At 40.1% G+C, this 6976-nt stretch overlaps 4 non-coding genes across 4 annotated transcripts; all 4 read left to right on the top strand.

Annotated features, from left to right (window-relative positions):
* The first annotated feature begins 2033 nt into the window (after window positions 1-2033).
* Window positions 2034-2105, top strand: trnap-agg (transfer RNA proline (anticodon AGG)). Its single transcript has one exon. It is a non-coding gene; the product is annotated as a tRNA-Pro (tRNA).
* Window positions 2106-2722: 617 nt separating this feature from the next.
* On the top strand, window positions 2723-2794 carry trnap-ugg (transfer RNA proline (anticodon UGG)). Its single transcript has one exon. It is a non-coding gene; the product is annotated as a tRNA-Pro (tRNA).
* Window positions 2795-3064: 270 nt separating this feature from the next.
* Window positions 3065-3138, top strand: trnap-ugg (transfer RNA proline (anticodon UGG)). Its single transcript has one exon. It is a non-coding gene; the product is annotated as a tRNA-Pro (tRNA).
* A 2392-nt stretch (window positions 3139-5530) lies between these two features.
* trnap-agg (transfer RNA proline (anticodon AGG)) lies at window positions 5531-5602 on the top strand. Its single transcript has one exon. It is a non-coding gene; the product is annotated as a tRNA-Pro (tRNA).
* Window positions 5603-6976: the final 1374 nt, after the last annotated feature.

Raw genomic sequence — 6976 nt, 5'->3', positions numbered from 1 at the left:
GTGTAACAGTCATGGAAGCTGCAGGGATTTAAAAACACTTAAAGGGGAACATTATCACAATTTCAGAAGGGTTAAAACCATTAAAAATCAGTTCCCAGTGGCTAATTTTATTTTTCGAAGTTTTTTTCAAAATTCTACCCAGCACGCAATATCCCTAAAAAAGCTTCAATGTGCCTGATTTTAACCATCGTTATATACACCCGTCCATTTTCCTGTGACGTCACATAGTGATGCCAACACAAACAAACATGGCGGATAGAACAGCAAGCTATAGCGACATTAGCTCGGATTCAGACTCGGATTTCAGCGGCTTAAGCGATTCAACAGATTACGCATGTATTGAAACGGATGGTTGTAGTGTGGAGGCAGGTAGCGAAAACCAAATTGAAGAAGAAACTGAAGCTATTGAGCCATATCGGTTTGAACCGTATGCAAGCGAAACCGACGAAAACGACACGACAGCCAGCGACACGGGAGAAAGCGAGGACGAATTCGGCGATCGCCTTCTAACCAACGATTGGTATGTGTTTGTTTGGCATTAAAGGAAACTAACAACTATGAACTAGGTTTACAGCATATGAAATACATTTGGCAACAACATGCACTTTGAGAGTGCAGACAGCCCATTTCAGGCGCGCTAAGAACATATATTTTTCCACGATTTCAGCACTCAGGTTAACCATACCTAAATAGACACAAAATACTGCATTACACAAGACTACCCGAATGTACTCGAATGATTGAAAAAAATAAATGTTTTTAAGCTAAATTATTGGTAAACACAGTTTATGTATAATAATTTACGTAAAACCGTGAGTAATGAATAAAGTTTTCATCAATTAATATATTCTGTAGACATACCCTCATCCACTCTCTTTTCCTGAAAGCTGATCTGTCCAGTTTTGGAGTTGATGTCAGCAGGCCAGGGAAGCTAGGGTCGATATTCTTCTCTTGATCATCTTCGGTGGCATAAGGGACGGTGTGAGCCAAGACATCCAGGGGGTTTAGCTCGCTCGTCTGCGGGAACAAACTGCCGCCATTGCTTGCCGTGCTACCGAGGGCCTTTGTCCCTGAATTGCTCACACACTCCGGCAGATTCAATGGGGGTCTGGCGGCAGATTTCTTTGACTTTATGGTTGGAAATGCATCTGCTTTGAGTGTCGCAGGATATCCACACATTCTTGCCATCTCTGTCGTAGCATAGCTTTCGTCGGTAAAGTGTGCGGAACAAACAACTGACCATTTCGTCGGCTTTCCCCACAGCCTCGTATTTTGAACAAATTTCGTCCAATTTCTTGCCACTTTCACATCTTTGGGCCACTGGTGCAACTTGAATCCGTCCCTGTTCGTGTTGTTACACCCTCCGACAACACACCGACGAAAGTGAGAAAATGGCGGATTGCTTCCCGATGTGACGTCACGTTGTGACGTCATCGCTCCGAGAGCGAATATTAGAAAGGCGTTTAATTCGCCAAAATTCACCCATTTAGAGTTCGGAAATCGGTTAAAAAAATATATGGTCTTTTTTCTGCAACATCAAGGTATATATTGACGCTTACATAGGTCTGGTGATAATGTTCCCCTTTAAATTAGTGGTAAAAGTGCAATATAATAACACCATTTCAGAATGATTTCCTTGTTAAAATCTCACAATTCATGAGATTTTTATCTAAAATGATAATTTTTGGGGCTTGTTGGTCTAGTGGTATGATTCTTGTTTAGGGTGCGTAAGGTCCCAGGTTCAATTCCTGGACAAGCCCTTAACAGTGATTTAAAACTCTTAGCTTAATTTTCCAAACTGCACACAATGAAGGGATCAATGAAAATGTATAAAATCAAATACAGTGGTAGCTCAATTTACGAGCTCTAATTGTTTTAGGACAGAGCTTGTAACCCTTAGTTCTTTTTTGCAGGAAAATAGCCATACCTTTAAATTAGTGGTATAAGTGCAATATACTAACCCAGTTTCAGAATGATTTCCCTGTTAAAATCTCACAATTCATGAACATTTTTGATGAAAGTTGATTTTTCGGGGCTTGTTGGTCTAGTGGTATGATTCTCGCTTAGGGTGCGAGAGGTCCCGGGTTCAATTCCTGGACAAGCCCTTAACAGTGTTTTAAAACTCTTAGCTCAATTTTCCAAACTGCACACAATGAAGGGATCAATGAAAATGTATAAAATCAAATACAGTGGTAGCTCAATTTACAAGCTCTAATTGTTTTAGGACAGAGCTTGTAACCCTTAGTTCTTTTTTGCAGGAAAATAGCCATACCTTTAAATTAGTGGTAAAAGTGCAATATACTAACCCAGTTTCAGAATGATTTCCCTGTTAAAATCTCACAATTCATGAACATTTTTGATGAAAGTTAATTTTTTTGGGGCTTGTTGGTCTAGTGGTATGATTCTCGCTTAGGGTGCGAGAGGTCCCGGGTTCAATTCACGGTGAAGCCCTAAACAGTGATTTAAAACGCTTCGCTGAATTTTCCAAACTGCACACACTCAAGGAACAATGAAAATTATAAAATCAAATACAGTGGTAGCTCAATTTACGAGCTCTAATTGTTTTAGGACAGAGCTTGTAACCCTTAGTTCTTTTTTGCAGGAAAATTGCCATACATTTAAATTAGTGGTAAAAGTGCAATATACTAAGCCAGTTTCAGAATGATTTTCCTGTTAAAATCTCACAATTCATGAGATTTATATCTAAAATTATATTTTTCGGGGCTTGTTGGTCTAGTGGTATGATTCTCGCTTTGGGTGCGAGAGGTCCCGGGTTCAATTCCTGGACAAGCCCTTAGCAGTGATTTAAAACTCTTAGCTTAATTTTCCAAACTGCACACAATGAAGGGATCAATGAAAATGTATAAAATCAAATACAATGGTAGCTCAATTTACAAGCTATAATTTTTTTAGGACGGAGCTTGTAACCCTTAGTTCTTTTTTGCAGGAAAATAGCCATAACTTTAAATTAGTGGTATAAGTGCAATATACTAACCCAGTTTCAGAATGATTTCCTGTTAAAATCTCACAATTCATGAGATTTGTATCTAAAATTATATTTTTCGGCGCTTGTTGGTCTAGTGGTATGATTCTCGCTTTGGGTGCGAGAGGTCCCGGGTTCAATTCCTGGACAAGCCCTTAACAGTGTTTTAAAACTCTTAGCTCAATTTTCCAAACTGCACACAATGAAGGGATCAATGAAAATGTATAAAATCAAATACAGTGGTAGCTCAATTTACGAGCTCTAATTGTTTTAGGACAGAGCTTGTAACACTTAGTTCATTTTTGCAGGAAAATAGCCATACCTTTAAATTAGTGGTAAACGTGCAATATACTAACCCAGTTTCAGAATGATTTCCCTGTTAAAATCTCACAATTTGTAAGACTTTTTGTTGAAACATGTTTTTGCGGTTTATGTTGGTCGAGTCGTATGATTCTCGCTTAGGGTGCAAAAGGTCCAGAGCTTGTAACCTTTAGTTCTTTTTTGCATGGAAATAGCCATACCTTTAAATTAGTGGTAAAAGTGCAATATACTAACCCAGTTTCAGAAGGATTTCCCTGTTAAAATCTCACAATTCATGAACATTTTTGATGAAACTTGTTTTTTCGGGGCTTGTTGGTCTAGTCCAGGGGTCGGCAACCTTTACCACTCAAAGAGCCATTTTGACCAGTTTCACAAATTAAAGAAAACAATGGGAGCCACAAAAACCTTTTGAAATTTAGAATGAAATAACACTGCATACAAAGTTGGTTTTTTTTGCTTTGTGCTATGTATAAACCAAGGGTCTCAGACACGCAGCCATCACCTTAATATGAAAATTGAATGTTTGTTAGCGCGGCCCGCCAGTTTTATATGAATGGCGCTTGACAGCGTCATACTTTTCAACCCTCCCGATTTTTCCGTCAGACTACGAATTTCAGGGCAACTGATGTGTGGGGGAGCAGGGTTGGGGTGGGGGCGGGGTTTGGTGGTAGCAGGGGTGTATAATGTAGCCCGGAAGAGTTAGGGCTGCATGGGATTCTGGGTATTTGTTCTGTTGTGTTTATGTTGTTTTACGGTGAAGATGTTCTCCCGAAATGTGTTTATCATTCTTGTTTGGTGTGGGTTCACAGTGTGGCGCATTATTAGTAAGAGTGTTAAAGTTTTTTATACCGCCACCGTCAGTGTAACCTGTGTGGCTGTTGACTAAGTTTGCCTTGCTGTCACTTGCGTGTGCAAGTAGAAGATGCATACAACAAAGGGCTGGGCTGGCACACGCTGTTTGTACAGATTGTAGAGGGCGCTAAATGCTGTACCATCATGGCACGCCCTTATTATTATTGTTAGGGTGAAAATTGGAGAATATAAATCCCGGGAGTTTTCTGCGAGAGGTACCGAAATCCGGAAATCTCCCAGGAAAATCGGGGGGTTCAGCAAGTAAGCTGCTGAGCCGCATCAGACTGATCAAAGAGCCGCATGCGGCTCCGGAGTTGCGGGTTGCCGACCCCTGGTCTAGTCGTATGATTCTCGCTTAGGGTGCGAGAGGTCCCTGGTTCAATTCCCGGACAAGCCCTTAACGGTGCTTTTGAACCCTCAGCTCAATTTTCCAAACTGCAAACACTCAAGGGATCAATGAAAATAATTCAAAAAAATGCAGTGATACCTCAATTTTCTAGTTCTAATTGTTTTAGGACAGAGCTTGTAACCCTTAGTTCTTTTTTGCAGGAAAATATCCAAACCTTTAAATTAGTGGTAAAAGTGTATTATACTAACCTATAGCTTTAGATTGTGTTCCCTATCAACATGTCACATTTATTGAGATTTTTGCAAAATCACAAGTCAGAGCTTGTTGGTCTAGTCGTATGATTCTCGCCTGATGTCTGGGGTTCAATTACTGAAAAAGCTCTTGTTCATTTATGCATGAAAATTGTAGTGAATCAAAATTTTTGTTAATAAAATTGCAGTTACAGGTTATCGCCCTAGATAAAATATAAACTTTTTTGAGAATTTGGTAACAATTGCCATAGGGCTTGATGGTCTATTGGTATGATTCTCGCTTAGGGTGCGAGAGGTCCCGTGTATAATTCCTGGACAAGCCCTTCACAGAGATTTAAAACTCTTAACTTAATTTTCCAAACTGCACACACTCAAGGGATCAACGAAAATGTATAAAATCAAATACAGTGGTAGCTCAATTTACAAGCTCTAATTGTTTTAGGACAGAGCTTGTAACCCTTAGTTCTTTTTTGCAGGAAAATAGCCATACCTTTAAATTAGTGGTAAAAGTGCAATATACTAACCTAGTTTTAGATTGTTCCCTATCAACATGTCACATTTATTGAGATTCTTGCAAAATGACAAGTCAGAACTTGTTGGTCTAGTTGTTTGATTCTCGCCTGAGGTCTGGGGTTCAATTACTGAAAAAGCTCTTGTTCATTTATGCATGAAAATTGTAGTGAATCAAAATTTGTGTTAATAAAAGTGCAGTTACAGGTTGTTTCCCCAGATAAAATATAAACTTTTTTGAGAATTTGGTAACTGTTGCCGTAGGGCTTGTTGGTCTAGTGGTATGATTCTCGCTTAGGGTGCGAGAGGTCCCGGGTTCAATTCCTGGACAAGCCCTTAACAGTGATTTAAAAGTCTTAGCTCAATTTTCCAAACTGCACACAATGAAGGGATCAATGAAAATGTATAAAATCGAATACAGTGGTAGCTCAATTTACAACCTTTAATTGTTTTAGGACAGTGCTTGTAACCCTTAGTTCTTTTTTGCAGGAAAATAGCCATACCTTTAAATTAGTGGTAAAAGTGCAATATACTAACACAGTTTCAGAATGATTTCCCTGTTAAAATCTCACAATTTGTAAGACTTTTTGTTGAAACATGTTTTTGCGGTTTATGTTGGTCGAGTCGTATGATTCTCGCTTAGGGTGCAAAAGGTCCAGAGCTTGTAACCTTTAGTTCTTTTTTGCATGAAAATAGCCATACCTTTAAATTAGTGGTAAAAGTGCAATATACCAACCCAGTTTCAGAATGATGTCCCTGTTAAAATCTCGCAATTCATGAACATTTTTGATGAAACTTGATTTTTCAGGGCTTGTTGGTCTAGTCCAGGGGTCGGCAACCTTTATCACTCAAAGAGCCATTTTGACCAGTTTCACAAATTAAAGAAAACAATGGGAGCCACAAAAATCTTTTGAAATTTAGAATGAAATAACACTGCATTCAAAGTTTTTTTTTTTGCTTTGTGGTATGTATAAACCAAGGGTCTCAGACACGCAGCCATCACCTCAATATGAAATTTGAATGTTAGTGCGGCCCGCAAGTTTTATATGAATGGCGCTTGACAGCGTCATACTTGGCAGACTACAAATTTCAGGGCAACTGTTCTCTCGAACGTGCCGTGATGGTACAGCATTTAGTGCCCACTACAACCAGCATGCCGGCCCAACCACACGTTGTACGGGGCTTTTACTTGCTCACGTAAGTGACAGCAAGGCATACTTGGTCAACAACTACACAGGTTACACTGACGGTGGCGGTATAAAAAAACTTTAACACTCTTACAAATAATGCGCCACACTGTGAACCCACACCAAACAAGAATGACAAACACATTTCGGTAGAACATCTGCACCTTAACACAACATAAACACAACAGAACAAATACCCAGAATCCCATGCAGCCCTAACTCTTCCCGGCTACATTATACACCCCCGCTACTAAACCCCGCCCACCTCAACCGACGCACGGAGGGGTGGGGGGGTGGGGGGGTGGGGGTGGGGGGGGGGTTGATGTGTGGGGGAGCAGGGTTGGGGTGGGGGCGGGGTTTGGTGGTAGCAGGGGTGTATAATGTAGCCCGGAAGAGTAAGGGCTGCATGGGATTCTGATTTCCCTGTTAAAATCTCACTATTCATGAGATTTTTATCTAAAATTATATTTTTTGGGGCTTGTTGGTCTAGTGGTATGATTCTCGCTTAGGGTGCGAGAGGTCC

The sequence above is a fragment of the Nerophis lumbriciformis genome, linkage group LG28 (assembly GCF_033978685.3).
Source record: "Nerophis lumbriciformis linkage group LG28, RoL_Nlum_v2.1, whole genome shotgun sequence".
Classification (NCBI taxonomy): domain Eukaryota; kingdom Metazoa; phylum Chordata; class Actinopteri; order Syngnathiformes; family Syngnathidae; genus Nerophis; species Nerophis lumbriciformis.
Note: the sequence above shows the minus strand (reverse complement) of the source record. Positions and strands in the feature narration are given on the sequence as shown.